This window comes from Pongo abelii, chromosome 5 (genome assembly GCF_028885655.2).
Source record: "Pongo abelii isolate AG06213 chromosome 5, NHGRI_mPonAbe1-v2.0_pri, whole genome shotgun sequence".
NCBI lineage: Eukaryota > Metazoa > Chordata > Mammalia > Primates > Hominidae > Pongo > Pongo abelii.
Genome location: NC_071990.2, coordinates 164,952,439 through 164,968,827, shown reverse-complemented (window position 1 = coordinate 164,968,827; position 16,389 = coordinate 164,952,439). Strand labels below are relative to the sequence as shown.

At 38.2% G+C, this 16,389-nt stretch overlaps 1 protein-coding gene and 1 long non-coding RNA gene across 6 annotated transcripts in view; both read right to left on the bottom strand.

The window, feature by feature from the left end:
- Positions 1–16,389, bottom strand: part of PACRG (parkin coregulated) — a 592,936-nt gene that overhangs the window by 298,610 nt on the left and 277,937 nt on the right. The gene's annotated exons all lie outside the window — the stretch shown is intronic.
- LOC129060239 (uncharacterized) lies at positions 10,703–13,118 on the bottom strand. Its single transcript, XR_008526783.2, has 2 exons — positions 12,720–13,118; positions 10,703–11,301 (listed from the first exon to the last, which is right to left on the bottom strand). It is a non-coding gene; the product is annotated as an uncharacterized LOC129060239 (long non-coding RNA).

Below are 16,389 nucleotides of genomic sequence, written 5' to 3'. Positions count from 1 at the left end.
ATCCCATTCCTGTGTATATACCCAAAAGAAAATAAATTTTTCTACCAAAAAAGCCACATACACTTGCATACTCATCACTGCACTATTTACAATGACAAAGATATGGAGTCAACCTGGGTGCCCATCAACAGTGGAGTGGATAAAGAAAATGTGGTACATATTCACTATGAAATACTACACAGCTATAGTGAAGAATGAAATCACGTCCTTTGCAGCAACGTAAATAGAGCTGGAGGTCATTATCCTAAGCAAATTAACACAGGAACAGAAAATCAAATACTGCATGTTCTCACTGATAAGTGGGAGCTAAGCACTGAGCACACATGGACATGCACATGGAAACTGAGGACTACTGGAGGGTGGAAGGAGGCGGGTGGGTTAAAAAACTACCCATCGGGTATTATGCTCATGGCCAGGGTGACGGGATTCCTACTCTGAGCCCCAGCATCATGCAATATTCTCATGTAACAAATCTGCGTATGTACCACCTGTATCTAAATAAAAGTTGAGATTTAAAAGAAGACAATTGCCCAAGAAAAGGAGCATGGCTGGGAGAGCTAAATAGGCATGTTAACATTGGCATCTTCTGAAAATAAGATCTACATGCATTGCAATTCTCCAGTAAGTCAAAGTAAAAATAAGAAAAAAAATTAGGAAAGGTTGTTGAGCATGGTGGCCCATCAGAACTGGGATACTCACAAAAATTGCTCCTTTCTGCTCTTAATAGGATGGAAATCTCAAAGAAAGAGAAGCAGGATATTATTTAAGCCAATTCAATGTTAACATATTATAAGTAAATCATGATCCAGGACAAATCGAAGGAAATTTCACTATTCCTAAATCTCAGACTTGCCACAGATTTTTAAAATGTTGAATACTGTGAGGAAAATGGCAAATAATCCACATAACTGTGGGTTCAGTGCTACAGTTAATTTCATTACATGTAATAACTGATGACTCACTGGAGCAGGTAATTAAAATTGGCATGTCGCCTGCTTAGTTGGATTTTGGTGTTTCCTGGGACACTCCTGTTAGTGAGAAGCAAGTGCCTCAAAGCTGCTCCTGGTTGGAACTCCAGTTCCTCACGAACCACATTCCCACCAAGGGGCCCCCAGCTGGTGCTCTCTTCCAGTTGAATCCCTGAACTCTCACTCTGAGGTGACTGCTTTTATCTCGGCAGCCTTCAGCAGTAAGAGAAGCACACAGTTCAGACAGTGTGACTGTGAGGTGGCAAAGAGCTCAGCCAGAGACACTGATGCTCTCTTCCTACGTGGCAATTATTACATCATGTGTTTAGCTGTTTTTAGAGTACAGGGCAGGAACTAAGGCTGCCTTATTTCTCATGAAACTCCCAATTCAACAGGTAGGGAATATTATTGAGCACATAGTAGGTGCTTAATAAACCCCTGTTGAAAGTAGAAATGAGTCAGTGGGTTTCAGCCCCACCTTCCTTCAGATGGTCTGAGTGCACTTGCCCCATTGTGGCAGCAGCAGGTGTGTGTCTGGCTGGCCAAGTGGATGCGCGTGGCTGAAGACCACTGGCAGCTTCAGAGACTGCCTCCCAGCAGGGGGTCCGTGGTCGGCTGTGCATCACTACTTTTGAAAAGTCAGAATTCTCAAAAGAAGAAATCAAATATTTTGGGATATTGAAATTGATCTTTATAAGAGAATGTTATGATAAAATTATAAAAAGTAAACTCTTTATTCTGATGCTTAACTCAGAATAACAGGGAGCAGGCTCCCCTGAGGAAACGACAGTGCCTCCCTTGAGGCAGCAAGGGCATCCCAGGCAAAGGCAGGGGCCCATGATGGAAACCATGGTGAATGGTGGCCTTGGGGAACTGCAGAATTCAGGACAGCTGAAGCTGGGGCTGAAGGTGGGGCAACAGCGAGAGATGAGGCTGGACTCCAGGGAAGGAGCCAGGTCAGGAGGGAGGCCGTCGGGAGCTTAGAGTTCATCAGAAAGGAAATGGAAAGACGCTAATTGTGAGAATAAGAAATGGGATCTGTTTCAAGAATGAACGATCAGCTTGCGATGGGAGCCACGGGCTGGGGAGAGACAAGCCTGGAGCCAGACAAACATCTCCTGCCCAGCATTGCTCAGTTAGGAAGGCGGCTTAATCTTACAGGGTCAGCAGGGTGGGAAGGCACAGACATTCAAGAGACATCTAGGAAACAGAAGGAAATGGTTGAAATAAAGGATTTAAACATGAGAGTGAGGAAGTGTCCACGGCCAAGGACAACTCCTGGCTTCTATCTTGGGTACCGTGTGCACAGTGCTGTCGATCAACCCAGATGGGGGCCATGATGGGAGAGGGCAGCTCTGTGAGGGGCAGGCGGAGTGGGAGCTGCGAGGTTATGATTGCACCATGGACACGATGAGCTTTGCAGTGGCTATTGTGCACACAGAAGTGGAGTGCTGGTGCCCAGGAGGTGTCTGGGGGTGTGAATTTGGAACTTGGGAGAGAATCTGGGCTAAAGTGATGGCTCACCATGGAGAGTACTTTGGGGAGAAAGAAGAGGTCCAAGGCCCATCCACTGGGCTCCACCTGCCCAGGACGGGCAGGCACAGGGACACAGCCTCCGAAGAGCATGACAGGGAGGAGATCGTGTCATGAAGCCGTGGAGGGAGGTGCAGGAAGAGGGTGCTGAGGCCGTGGGGGCAGCAACCAGGCTTCGGAGACAACAGCAAGAGTTAATTGTAGACATTTTGCTGATTGATGGTGGCAGGGCTGTTAGAGGTACTGGGCAATAAAGAGCAGGCTACAGCTCTTCCTTCCAAATGTGACATTTTTAGAACAGTTATAACACTGAGCTCAGACTGCAAAGTATCAGTGGAGAGCAATGGACCTTTCAGAATGAAACACATAGAAGGGAGGAAAAAAAAGATTGTCTGGGTGATCTGTTATTCCTTAGTAAATAAAAGCAAAAATATGACAAAATTAAGAAAGATTGCTGTGCATCGTCGCAGGGAAATAGCAGCACCATGATGCAAACGCTGCTGCTGGACTCAGGCAGCCGCTCTGTGGAATACTCACCACTCAAACCGGTCTGGATCCCTTTCTATTTGTTTGCAACCAAAATAATTTTTAACAAAGCATAACAGCTTTTGCTTCTTAAACTACTTGCAGAAATCAGGTTGGGAGGGGTCTATGCATGTTTGGTTTTATTTTTATTGTTTTTATGAGTGTGGCAAAGAATGGAGGATAGTTCAAGAGCAATTCTAAGTTTGTTTGTTTTTTAATAACTGGTTCACAACTCCATATGTCATAGGATTTTTTCCTCTGTTCCCTGTAACTGACAAGGTGACCGGTGTATTCACATTAGAAATACTCTCACATTCATAAACAAGTTGTGCTAATTATCAAAACTGTTTTAATTAAGTTCTGTAACAGCTGGCCTGTGCTCTTGGCAGTCAGCCTTAAGATCACACCATTCCTGGATTGGTACAGATTGAAAGTATTATGTTTTCTTTACATTGTTACCCTGACAGTTTAAATGAAGGGCAACTTGTCTGTGAGTAATTATTTCCCGTAATTAGGATCTTCTAAGGATTCCTGTTTTTGCCAATACAGACATCTCGCCAAAGACATGGGAAAGGACTGTGGTCTTCACTTTGCTTTAGTTGAAGAGGCTGAGCTTTCATTTATCTTGGAAAAATTAAGACTTGATATTTGTTATCTGCTGCTTTTAGCCTGGGAGTCTGTGTCTATAGGCAAAAGGCGGAGAATTAAGGAAATAAGAAAGCAATATTGATTTTTAATCTCTCCAAATCCCCTCATTAACACAGACAGGTAAAGCAACTAGGATAGCAAAACCAAAACCTATATACAAAAGAACTACATCAAAATTGTGTGCAAGGTACACTCATGGTCCTTAAAATATAAGGGAATGGGGACAGACCTCTGACCACTAAGACCCATGTGGCTGCAGCAACGGTGCTAGAGGCAGCAGAGGAGAGTAGCCAGCCATCTCCTGATCCCAGAATGGGAACGTCACCAACAGATGCCATATGTGAAGCTGGGAGAGGTTGTGCACGCTCCAGTTCACGGGTGGTGATGAGGTCTGAAAAGGATCTTGAGTCTAAAAACCCCCATTTCCTTTCTAGTACAAATCTCTCCACTGAGGAAAGCAAAGAGATAAAATCCAAATCGAGCAGAGCTGCCCAGGTCCAGAGAAGTGAAAAAAAGAGAAAATCCAGCTAAAAGGAGGGAAAGACAGAAGAGAAGGCAGATCACAGAAATATGAGGTCATTTTAAAAACCACTTTGTAGAGGCAATAGAAGAGAAGGCTCTGGAGCTGTGAACCAGAAAAGTTATCTTGACCAATCCTTCCTTCTAAAAGGGTAGGCAGATAGAAAAAGATTGTTGTCAAATCCCTTACAAAATTATTATTTTAAAAAGGAGAGAATAAGAAACATCATAATATCTCTACAGACAATAAAAGCCTGCTAGGAAGACATGCCCCTCAATAGAAGAACTTGCAAGATAATGCTTCACAACAAGATCACATATTTTTTAAATGATAGAAGACATTAAAAACATAGAACTTAATGAAATAACTTAAAATGCAAAATAAATATCAGGAAATGATGCCTAAATTGGAAGGAACAAAAGACAAAGTAATCATAACAGACAACAGTTTAAGAAACATAGGAGACAAAAAAGGATTTTTTAAAAATTGAAAATCAAAAGAGTGATGAAGTGTTTTAGAGAAAATGACAGATGAAGATAGGCAGAAGAGACTCAACACACATATATCCCCAAACAAGAAGCTCAAAGCAATGGAACAGAATAGTGCTGACATATTAAATTCAAGACAACTCCCTCCCCAAAAGACTGGACACTACCTACTAAAAGGGTAGGCCGTATTAGTGGAGAATTTAATCCTGAAAGAACAACACTGGGGCGTATTTTAGTAAAGCTACTGACCTTCACTGAAAATAAAAATAAAATCTGGGCAAAATTACCAATTCACTCGTAAAGGTTGTCATCAGGCTTTTTGACAATAATACTTTCTACCAGAAGAAATTGGGCAACTTGAGGAAAAAAAATTTGGGCCAAAGATTTTATACTCAGCCATAATAACTTTCCAATATGAAATCTCAAACAAATTGTTAAGAAACAACAAATGAGGGAATATTGGTCTCATGAAAACTTCTTGAGGATTCTACTGGAGAAAAAGATTCAGAAAACCAAAATATCTGGTGAGGCATTGCCTTAAGCATTGATGGTGAAGGTTAGGTATATATTTACTTATGAAACTAGGAAGAAGGGATAGTTACAAAGAAGCAAGGAGGGGAAGTATGGCTATAATGCTTTGGTAGTGTAGCTACAGTAGTAAAAATGAGGGGTAGGAGAGTAGGAAAACATGTAAAAAGTAGAATGTTTGCTGATCACATTATGCCTACTAAATAAAAGTAAAGGAATATTACTCCAAATCAGATGTGGTGGAAGGAGGGAAGGGGGAACATTTAGCATTCCTAAAAGTGTGCAGAAAATGCTAACATTTTTCTAAGAGAAAGGGATAAAAATAAACACACACACATACACACACAGTGACATAAACACACTGGACCTCTCAAGAATGTATTTGACTGGAGTAAATGGATGCCATGTATAGCAAATCATGGAAAGGTGCCTGAATTTGAGTCTTACTCATACACTAAATATAGTGTCACATACAAATGGACAGGCAAATAGATTTTAAAAGTGAATGTGAAAAAAGAAAAACCCTCACTAATAAAATATTTATTAGGTTGAATAGAAAAAGATAAAATAAAATGTAAAAATGTAAAATGTAAGAATTTTTAAGAGTAGTAACTCTCTGAATTACATATTGTTCTCTGCTTCAGAAGAATATCTCTGCATTTATGTCCATCTCTGTCCGTTTGTCTGTCTGTCTCTCTCAATCAAGATTACATCAACTTTCTGCAACACCCACCTGGATACAATGTATTTTCATTTTTTTCTATTTCTCTGCATTCAATTTTTATACTCACGTGGAAAGGATCCAGAGTATGCCTTACTTACGAGAGACAAGTGTGGAATTATTAATAGTTTCTCTCTCCCTTTTGGTTAATTTGCTTTTAAGCTCCTGTTAATAACAACTATGAATTGAAGAAGGCTGCAATAGAGATTCTTAATATTTTTGTGACTTTGTAAAAGGGTACTTCACGATGACCTATGTTATCATCAACCCTTAGAACCTGTAGATTTTGTAAATGATGTTGCTAATAGCTTTGTTAGCATGTAATATAAGTGTAGTAAAAATCTGATTATACACTCTGAAGTCAATATTTCCTTGCCTTGGAGCTGTATCTCCCCCCATGTTTATATTTATCGCTATGTACACATTTTCATGTATGCAATTATGTACAAAATAGCTCAGTCATGACTTTTGATTAGCTTATTCTTTTATACAATGTTTTCCATCTTATTTTACAGTTTATTCAAGTGATGGGCTTGATAGAGTCTATCTAAGGAAAAGTTAACTGAAAGTAGCCATTCAAAGAAAGAACACAGCTCTCCTTCATGAGTGTATTTCTAGATAATACAAATTTTAAATATATTTTAGGATCACATATATTTTCTGATTTTAATTTTGTATATTACATTTTACATGAAATAATATGAAATATATTTTGACCTTATCTTACTAATTTTATGAAGCACTGTCCAAATATTTGAATTTAATAGAAGAGAAAAAGGCAGACCTAAATAAGTAAAATTTATTCACATTACCCAGTATATATAAATATATTACAAATTATAATAATATCGAGTTCCAATATGTTGGACTCCTAATTTTACATTTGTTGAAATCAAACTGAATAACTACTGTATAGTTCAATGACAAAAGCTTTGATATTCTAGTTTCCCTGTCAAATATATGAAAGATGAAAATGCTCTCATCCTGTAACTTTCCTGTGCTTGCATATCATAAAAAAACTTACTAGCTCATTTAGATTCATTTTGACCCCATATTCATCTTTGGAACCATTAATTAATGGGAAGCCAAACGAAATATTTTTTCAAGGATTATACAAAACTATTACCATTACAAAAATACTTGCAGTTTTATAAATAGATCTGTCATCAATTTTCTAAATTAAGCGGCTGAACCTAGTGGCAGATTTGAGGAATAAAAAAAAAATCTTGCCTCTGGAATTGTTCCTTTCCTCAGTGATTTCTTAATCTGCTAAAATTAAACACACAGAATTTTTGTATTTTCCCCAGAGTAGATCTTTCCCATCAGATTATATTTTGCCCATCCCTCTTTAAAAAATTATATCTGGCCCATCCCTCTTTAAAAATCTTTTAAAAACCTAGTCAGGCAGGGAGAATCCAACTCACACTGTCATATTTGAAACAGGCAATACAAGTTAACTGTTCAGAAAGACCACTGTGCCCCTTGAAATGCAATGCTAGCCTGGTGATAGGGCGGCCTGCCAGTGGCTTTGAGAACACCTCGTCTTGTCTCCAGACCTTCCTAGATTATCACCTAATGCCTGCAACAAAATGATGCTCATCATTTGTATCTTATTTACTTAAAAAAAGGGGAAGACAGAAATTCAGAGAAAAAGAAAATAAACACAAGGTATTACACAGGTCATACCCTCTCTCTTTGCTTCTAATTCAGCCAAGTAAATGTTCATAAAAACTTATTATGATTTTAATAACAATTAAAATGTAATTGCTAGTCACTCAAATACATTGAAGATAACACTCCTTTTAAAATAGTGCCTACACAACAGACAGAAATAAAAGGCATCCAAATAGGGAAGGAAGTCAAACTTTCGCTCTTTGTGGTTTTCTATACCTTGAAAACCCTAAAGACACCACCAAAAAGCTCCTGGAACTGATTGATAAACTATTTCAGCAGAGTTTCAGGATACAAAATCAATGTATAAAAATCAGTAGCATTTCTATACACCAATAACATTCAAACAGAGCAAAATGAAGAACACAATCCCATTTACAATAGCCACATACAGAAAATACCTAGGAATACATCTGACAAAGGAGGTGCAAGATCTCTACAAGCAGAACTACAAAATACTGCTAGAAAAATGATAGATGACACAAATGAATGAAAAACATTCTGTGCTCATGGATTAGAAGCAGAATTGTATCATTAAAATGACCATACTGTCTAAAGCAATCCCCAGATTCAACACTAGTCTTATCAAACTACAAATGTCATTTTTCACAGAATTGGAAACAAAACTATTCTAAAATTCATATAGAACCAGAAATGAGGCCGAATAGCCAAAGCAATCCTAAACAAAAAGAACAAACCCAGAGGCATCCCATTATCTGACTTCAAACTATACTGCAAGGCTATAGTAACAAAAACAGCATGCTGCTGGTACAAAGCTGGACACTCAGACCAATGGAACAGAATAGAGAACCCAGAAATAAAACCACACACCTACAGCCATCTAGTCTTTGACAAAGTTGACAAAAATAAGCAACAAATAGAGGACTTCCTATTTAATAAATAGTGCTGGGAGAGCTTGCTAGTCATATGCAGAAGAATAAAACTGGACCCTTACTTTTCACTACATAAAAAAATTAACTCAAGATGAATTGAGAATTTAAATATAAGACCTCAAGCTACAAGAATCCTAGAAGAAAATGTAGGAAATATCATTTTGGACATGGGCCTTAGGAAAGAATTTATGACTAAGTCCTCAAAAGCAATTGCAACAAAAACAAAAACTGACAAATGGATCTAATTAAACTAAGGAGCTTCTGCACAGCAAAAGAAACTATCAGCAGGGTAAACAGACAACCTCCAGAATGGAAGAAGATATTTGCAAACTATGAATCTGACAAAGGTCTAGTATTTAGAACCTATAACGAACTTAAACAATTAAGCAAAAAACAAGTAAACCCATTAAAATGGGTAAAATACATGAACAGACACTTCTCAAAAGAAGATACACAAGCAGCCAACAAACCTGAAAAAATGCTCATGTCAGTAATTATTAGAGAAATGCACATCAAAACCACGAGATACCATCTCATACCAGTCAGAATGGCTATTATTAAAAAGTAAAAAAAAATAGGTGTTGGCAAGACTGCAGAAAAAAGGGAACACTTATACGCTGTTGGTAAGAATGTAAATTAGTTCAGCCACCGTGGAAAACAGTTTGGAGATTTTTCAAATAATTTAAAACAGAACTACCATTCAACCAAGCAATCCCATTACTGGGCACATATCCAAAAGAAAACAAATCATTTTACCAAAAAGACACATACAGTCACATGCTTATTGCAGCACTTTTCACAATAGCAAAGACATGGAATCAACCTAGTTGCCCATCAGTGGTGAATTGGATAAAGAAAATGTGGTACATATACACCATAGACTACTTTGCAGCCATAAAAAAGAATGAAATCATGTCCTTTGCAGCAACATCTATGCAGTTGGAGACCACTATCTTAAGCAAATTCATGCTCAAACAGAAAACTAAACACTGCATATTCTCACTTGTTAAAAATATGTGAGAGGGATGCTTTTCAAAATATTGAAAATTTTTAAGGAAGATGTTCCTATGTGACATATATTACAAAATTTAACTAAGACTATGACTAACAGTGACAAAAATGGTTCAAGTAAGTTTATCACATCTTATAATTTTTCATCAGGTATGCTTCTATCATGTTATTTTCAAATTAACCAAAAGCCAAGATTTGGTCAAGTAAAAAAAAAAAAGCCTCAAAAAATAATTTTAAAGCAATTATATTTGTCAATTCCATAAAGTAAAATTATCCTTACCCTTAATGAATATTTTTCATTTTATCAGCAATTATTTAAAAGTGAATATGTAAAATACATTATCTCGATTTATAATTTTTAAAAAGTGTGAAAAGTTAGATGTGATGGATTTTTATACTAATGCAGCACCCAAAACACTTGTTTCCACGCCCACGTGTTTCTTTCAGAGTCTAACATTCAGATGTACACAGCTCCTCAAAATCTGAGTTCCTTCCACTGCATGACCTCAGTGATCATTTTTAGAAGGAAGTCCAAGCTTCCTGGTTTGACTATATCTGAGGGTAACTTCAGAAGGGAAAGACAATCCACATTGTCGAACAGAGCATAATTTACTTCTAAGTTCATCAGGAGTACAGGTAATACTGACTATTGATATTCTTAATCATGTTATTATTGCAATACAAATATTCTTTATATGCCACAGTGAAATTATTACACAAGTTCTAATGGCAGCAAAACTTTTACACTCCGTTGGCATAGTGCTAACTTATGAGTATGGCTACCAAAATAGATAAATAAATAAATAAACTTTAAGTCAAATTACCATCCAGGTTTTTGTCTAAGGTGGCCGTCCTTAGCCAAAAGAAATCTAATGTAAATCACAAACACAAGCCACACATATAGTTTTAAATTTTCTCATAGCCAAAGTAAAAAGTAAAAACAAACAGGAAAAAATAATATTAATAATATATTTTATTTAACTTAATATATCCAAAATGTTACCATTTCAACATTATCAATATAAATATTATTAATGAGATGTTTTGCATTATTTCATCTGAAGTCTTCAAAATCTTGTGTGTATTTTACAATTCGGGCTAACCTCATTTCAAGTGCTTATTAACCATGTATAGATATTGGCTACTGTTTTGGAAGTTCAGCTATAGAGAGTTAAACAGACCGTGAAAGCTTTGGATCATTAAATGAAAATTTACTGAGTACTTGCTCTACACAGTGCTCTACACCTGCACTGTGTTGTGCGTTCAAAAGGGTGCAAAAGTGACGCAGAGATGGTGCCTGCACTCAAGTATTAACACTTCTGTCAGGGAAATGAATGGGTAGTCACAGAACTAGAGAATGATAATCATACTGTTTCAGTCCTTTCTTCCAGTAAAGTTAGAACATTATAGGGTGTAAATAGGTACACAGCCTGGCACAGCTCCAGAGGGTGCATGAACATTGAATGTAGCCATTGGAGCTGGGCTCTGCCCAGTCAGTCAGACAGATGACAATCAGAATGCACCCGCCAGAGCTATGCATCACAGCAGCCCTGGTGTGCAACAGATTCAGATCTGTTGTTTAAAATAATATATACACTTATGGATATATTAGTGGTCAATTTTCATATTGATTTTCCTACTTTCTTGCTAGCTTTTCTTTGTGTTCCTTGCTATTTGCTGATCTTGGCTGTTCACGTCACTTTTCCAAATCTGTTCACTTCAAGATCTCATTGGCTCTTACTGAACAGTGAAAAGCAAGACTCTTCTTCTGGCTTTGCAGATGCTGAGTTTCCCCCTGAATGAATGTGAAATGTCGTAATGAGAATTGCATTCATATTTCTGTTTTGGCTATTGGAAAAACATACCTAACTAATTTTCTTTTGGACCTTAAGATTAGAATAAAAGGGGTACAATATGTTAATTAGGACAACAAATCTTAGGCATGTAAATACCAAGAAGTGTGAGAACTTGCTCCTTGTCCTCATGAAACACATCTATTTGTGGATGTTAGGGTGGAACTTTTTTCCTACCCCTGATGTTTCCTTCCATGTGACAGGAGCTCAGTTAGTGTGACACCTGTTCTTTCAGGAGGCATCCAGAAAAAGGCACTGTGATCATAGGAGATGCAGCTTCAATGCCTGCCATTGCCCCTGAAGACCTTCCAGTGGGACAAGAAGTGGGGGTAGAAGACAGTGACATGGATGCTTCTGACCCTGTGTAGGCTCAGGCTAATGTGTATGTTTGTGTCTTTGTTTTTAGCAACAAAGTTTAAAAAGTAAAAGGAAATAAAATATTTTAAAAATAAAGAGCTTATAGAATAAGGATGTAAAGAAAAAATATTTTGTACAGCTGTATAATGTGTTTGTGTTTTAAGCTGTTATTACTAAAGAGTCAAAAGTTAAAAACTTGGAAAGTTTCTAAAGTAAAAAACTTACAGTGAGCTAAGGTTAATTTATTACTGAAGAAAACTATTTTGTATAAATGGAGTGTAGCCTAAGTGCACAGTGTCTATCAGGTCTCCGGTAGTGTACAGTGATACCCTAGGCCCTCACATTCACTCACCACTCACTCACTGACTCACTGAGAGCCACTTCCAGTCCTGTAAGCCCTATGGCAAATGCCCTATATAGGTGTACCATTTTTTCTCTTTTATGCTACATTTTTACTGCACCTTTTCTATGCTTAGATACATAAATACTTACCATTGTGTTACAATTGTCTACAGTATTCAGGAGGATCACTTGCTGTACAGGTTTGTTTCCTGGGGGCAATAGGCTACAACGTAGGGCCTAGGTGTGTAGTGGAGTTGTCCCATCCAGGTGTGTGTAAGTGCACTATCTGCATAGTGACAAAATCATCTAACAACACATTTCTCAGAGTGTATCCCAGTCATAAAGCATCACATGACTGCAGCAGGAGGAAGGTCTCCACTCCTGATAAGTCTTCCATGACAGGAAGCCCACCCTCCCAGCCCCTTTTCTTGCTCTTCTCTACCCCTTACTCACTGCTTTCCAGGGGAGGTGAGCTAATTCACCTGATTGATAAATCTGGCACAGCTTCTCCCTTTTCCACCTGAGAGCACCTATGTGCAGAAAAGTTTCCTCTGCTCCTCCGGGCCGCACATCTCACTGCAGCAGACCCTCCTAAGGAAGCCCGGACCTGGCTCAGCAACCCTGCCCTGCCTGCCCCCCGAGTAACTACAGGAGAACACACCTTTATATCTGTGTCATTCCCTGGGGTCTCCTTCTGCCCAGCACCGTGACTGATACATTGAGTGTTTCTCGTTGAGTGACTGAATTTGCGATTTATTCAGAATCCTGGTGGATGCTATTTATGAAGCTCCCAGAGACGCACACTTTGAAGATAAAACATAAGCAAGACTCATCTAACAATGATTGAAAGGGTGTCATTTGGCAGACTCTGGCTGCATGATGAAATAAAGGTAGGATAACAGTTGCTAGGACTACAGGAGGAGGAGGGCTAAATGAGGCGGGGCAGGCAGGGCCCGTCTGTAAAGGAGGCAGGGGCTGCACTGATGGATGAGTAGGATTGGACATGAAGTGGGAGATAATTGCATTTAGGCCCATTCTCCTACCCACTCCTCACAGGTAGCATCATTTATATATCAGCACACTAATAAAAGTCATCAGCATGATGTCCTCAATTCTCCCTGGTGCTTCTGAGGGAATGTGATACAAAATTTTTTTAAAAATGGATTTTGGTTTGTAAAATGCCACATAAATCAGAATCTAGTGTTTTGCTTTATTTATCTCTGCAAAACAACAATTAAAGAACAGTTCATATCATCTAGCATAGCAAGACAGATTTGATTATAGTGGATCACTTTACAGTCCTTTGGTTTTCAAATGGACTTTATGGGCTCCGTACTATAGCATGTTGCTAAGGGAATTTCAGTTTTATTTTTACTAGATGAAATACTATTGGACCTTAGATCTTCAAAATGATTTTGAATCCAAAACATTAACAAGGCCACAAAGTTTAGCATCAATTCTCATTTCCTTTGAATCTGAACATTTTAATGTTTTCTGCCTACACAGGACCAGATATATATATATATACATAAACACAAACATATAAATGTATGAAGATATGAGTATTTAATCAATGAAAGGAATGCAAATCTCATAAAAAATGAAATTTTATAACAACAATGAAGCTTATATTTAAAGTTTTTCATCAGCCTTTTAAGTGTAAGTTTAAAATTCTATTGCCAGCTTCAGAACTGTAAGATTTACACAGCTTCCAGAGGTGTAAATAACTCCATCCCAGCTGGTTAATTACCAATAGAATATGCCACTACACACCTAATTAGCTTACTGTTCATCACTGTAAGGATGCAGTAGTGGCTAGCTGTGCTAATAATTTTCATAATTTGGATTGTCAAAGAAATCATGTTTAGATTAAAAATCCTGGAAAGGATCTATGCAGGAAAGTAAACAAAATCTTTTTCTAAAGACCACGGGAAGATCTAAGTGATTTCTGAAAACTATTGTCTTTATTGCTATTGAAATCATTAAGTGTAATGAACCATGTTAATGTAACGTTGAATTTGAGATGCTAACAGGATAAATTGAAGTGATGGGAAGTTTTATATTTTCAATTCTGAGCTCTCTTTCCTTTAATATGGCATATTTTTATTTTATGGAATAATATATAGAGTGAAAGCTTTGCACAGGATGAAAAACTTTGAGCTATCTTAGACTTTATTCTAACTCTGCCACTCATTATTTATGTTCACATGAAATCTCAATGGATGACCTGTTTTATTAATGAATTAGCCTCAATAAGGTGTAAAGAATTAAGTCAATGGCTTAGATTTTGCCAGTTATCTGGATTTTGTTGTTGTTGTCACATGGACCCAGTATATTGGTCATACACATTTTAGTCTGTTGCATAGAATTTACTGAATGAAACAGCATTATATTCAGAGTAATTTTGCCCAGTACCTAAACAAAAATAATCAAAGCCTGTTGGATTCGGAAAGGATCTTAGAAAGCGAATTGTCATCTCCCTTTTGTACCAACAGATAAAGAAACAGAAACCAGCTCAGGTAACGTGCTTAGCTCAAGCCTAAACAACTCGTGGCTGAAAGAGCTAAAGCTCATTGAAGTTTCACCTCAGGAGGCCAGGAGTGCTAAGCTTCAATCACAGGAGATGCCAACATTTATCCTCAGGACATGACACGTATGGACGTTCTGTTTAGTAGATTAGAAGCTCCTTTCACGTTACCCAATTCAAACATTTCTCAGGTCCCAGTTCAGAACTTAAGAGCCTTCACGAAGGGAAAGGAATACATAGTCCTCCTACCATGTGAGGTGCTGAGCCGCTCGATCTCAGATGACGAGAATAAAGTTCCAGGTGGCCCAGGCTCTCGTAGAAAGCTTTCCATTGGGCTTGATTAAATCGCTTTGGCCAAATTTTCTTAAAACTTGACACAAACGATCCTTTGTCTAATGATTACTCTGTGGGCCTCTCAAATTGGAGAAAGAAAGGGATCTTCCACTGAGAGGATTTGATATAGATGACCCTGTTTTCACTCTGTGAGTTTAGAGAATCTGGAAAACACACACTGGTCACAACAAGATCCCGCATGGATTTGAATGTGTGCCTCGTTTATAAATTCAGAGTCAATTAGCTGTGATTTTACTGGGGAAATTCTGTTGTTAGGTTGGCTTTGATTTCAGAAGACATTATGGCTAGAAAATATGTGCTGAGAAAGTGTCTCACAGAAGTCCCTGTGGCGATCTGTCTTTGAGGGCCTGAGCAATACTCCCTTGTGTCTTAGTGTGTGAGAGAGAGAGTGAGCATGAGTGTGCATTTGTGTTAGGGGGAACTATGGAAAAACTTGGACTCTAAATGGATAAAATAACATTGAGGGCAGCTCAAGGAACAGCTTAAAATTTAGCAAAGTCCCTTCATTTTCTCTAATGTGCTTCTAGAGTTTGTAAATCCAGTACAACAACAATAAGAATATTCTACATAGTGCCCAGGTGGGTCAGATAATTGACATTTAGGAAGTCTTGAGAGAGGGGACTTAAAATGAAACCAAGTACGCAGTGGAAGGCTCAGCTGAGGTCACACTGTGACGATGCTGCTCTTCTATGACCCTGGACCAACATGCCCAGTGTCCAGTGAGAAGGCCGCTCTGTTCTAGCTGGGTGGACTGGGAGGAACTCTCAGGAAAATCCAGTTCCATCTAGAGCCCAGAGATCCCACCTCTGACCAAAATGGAGCAAGAGGGACCTGATTAACTGTTATGCCTGAAACAACTAAAAACCAGGTAAAAGAGATAAAATAGTTTCTCAAGGCACTGGACATCCGACAATGGAAGTAGTCACCCCTAAGAAGCAGCACACAAATGGGGGAAGGCTGTCACTGCCCAGCTCACTGCCTGGAGAAAGTCTGCAGTCAGTGGAGCAAAAAGGGAATCCCAACAGAGTCCAGTGGTTTCCCAAGCTGAGGAGACAGAGTAGGGTGTCTCACTTTCAAAGCGGAGCACAAAATAAAGACATTTCATACACACAAAGGAATTTATAACCAGCCAATCTGCACTTCAAGAAATATGAAAGGAAGTTATTTAAGCAGAAGGAAAATGATACCAGATGAAAGTCTGGAGCTACACAAAGGAATGAAGAGCATCAGAAATGGCAACTATATGGGGAAATAGAAAAAAATTTTCTTCTTGTTTAAGTCTCTAAAAGATAATTGTTGAAAGCAAAAATAATAATGTATTGTAGGATCTATAATATATAGAAGTAAAAGCTATGATACAGCACAAAGGTTAAGAGGGAAAATGGAAAAATGTTCCATGTTTTTATACTATATATAAAATGGTATAATCTCTTTTGACTTTCTAGTGTGG